Raw genomic sequence first — 1,550 nt, 5'->3', positions numbered from 1 at the left:
CTTATTACCAAATAACTTGATATTCAGCTTCATGATTACTCCTAGATATTTAGCAACTTGCTCTTCAGTGATGTCTTCATCCTCTTCAGAAGAAGAATATTCATCAGAGCTCATGAATGGCAGAAGGAAGTTCAATGGAATCTCTATGGTCTCTGTATGAGCCTTAGATTCCTTTGGTTCCTCAAAGGAAAAGTCCTTTCTGTCTAGAAGACGTCCCATGAGGCTTTTCTCACTGGGACTCACGTCCTCCTCACTCTCTCCAAGTTCGGCCATGTGGTCATGGTTTTGACCTTGCACTCTTTCTTGGGATTTTCTTCTGTATTGCTTGGGAGAGTACTGGGAGGAGTTTCAGTAATCTTTTTACTCAGCTGACCCACCTGTGCCTCCAAATTTCTAATGGAGGACCTTGTTTCATTCATGAAACTTAGTGTGGTCTTGGATAGATCAAAGACTATGGTTGCCAGGCCAGAATGGCTCTGTTCAGAATTCTCTTTCTGTTGCTGAGAAGATGATGGAAAAGGCTTGCTATTGCTAAATCTATTTCTTCCACCATTAATATTGAAGCCTTGTTGAGGCTTCTGTTGGTCCTTCCATGAGAAATTTGGATGATTTCTCCATGAAGGATTATAGGTGTTTCCATAGGGTTCTCCCATGTAATTCACCTCTGCCATTGCAGAATTCTCAGGATCATAAGCTTCTTCTTCAGAAGATGCTTCTTTAGTACTGTTGGATGCAGCTTGCAATCCATTCAGACTCTGAGAAATCATATTGACTTATTGAGTCAATATTTTGTTCTGAGCCAATATGGCATTCAGAGTATCAATTTCAAGAACTCCCTTCTTCTGAGGCGTCCCATTGTTCACAGAATTCCTATCAGAGGTGTTCATGAACTGGTTATTTGCAACCATTTCAATGAGTTCCTGAGCTTCTGCAGGGGTTTTCAGATGAAGAGACCTTCCTGCAGAATGGTCCAATGATATTTTTGACAACTCAGATAGACCATCATAGAATATACATATGATGCTCCATTCTGGAAGCATGTCAGTAGGACACCTTTTGATCAATTGCTTATATCTTTCCCAAGCTTCATAGATGGACTCAACTTCCTTCTGTCTGAAGGTTTGAATTTCCACTCTAAGCTTGCTCATCTTTTGAGGTGGATAAAATTTGGCCAGGAAAGCACTGACCAGCTTTTCCCAAGAGTTCAGGCTTTCCTTAGGTTGTGAATCCAACCATGTTCTAGCTCTGTCTCTTACAGCAAAAGGGAGAAGAATAAGCCTGTAGACCTCTGGATCAACTCCATTGGTCTTGACAGTGTCACAGATTTGCAAGAATTCAGCTAAAAACTGATGAGGATCTTCCATTGGAAGTCCATGAAACTTGCAATTCTGCTGCATTAGAGAAACCAATTGAGACTTATGCTCAAAGTTGTTTGCTCCAATGGCAGGAATTGAGATGCTTCTTCCATAGAAGTCAGAAGAGGGTGCAATAAAGTCACCAAGCAACTTCCTTGCATCTCCACCATTGTTATTGGGTTCGGCCATGTCTCC

The 1,550-nt window shown here is 41.4% G+C and overlaps 1 non-coding gene across 1 annotated transcript; it reads left to right on the top strand.

Annotated features, from left to right (window-relative positions):
• Positions 1 to 1,034: 1,034 nt before the first annotated feature.
• Positions 1,035 to 1,142, top strand: LOC148546441 (small nucleolar RNA R71). The gene has a single exon (XR_015900980.1). It is a non-coding gene; the product is annotated as a small nucleolar RNA R71 (small nucleolar RNA).
• The last annotated feature ends 408 nt before the right edge of the window (positions 1,143 to 1,550 follow it).

Source organism: Arachis ipaensis, chromosome B9 (assembly GCF_059453495.1).
Source record: "Arachis ipaensis isolate K30076 ecotype BB chromosome B9, ASM5945349v1, whole genome shotgun sequence".
NCBI lineage: Eukaryota > Viridiplantae > Streptophyta > Magnoliopsida > Fabales > Fabaceae > Arachis > Arachis ipaensis.
The sequence above is the reverse complement of the archived record's forward strand: the minus strand, read 5'-3'. Positions and strand labels throughout refer to the sequence as shown.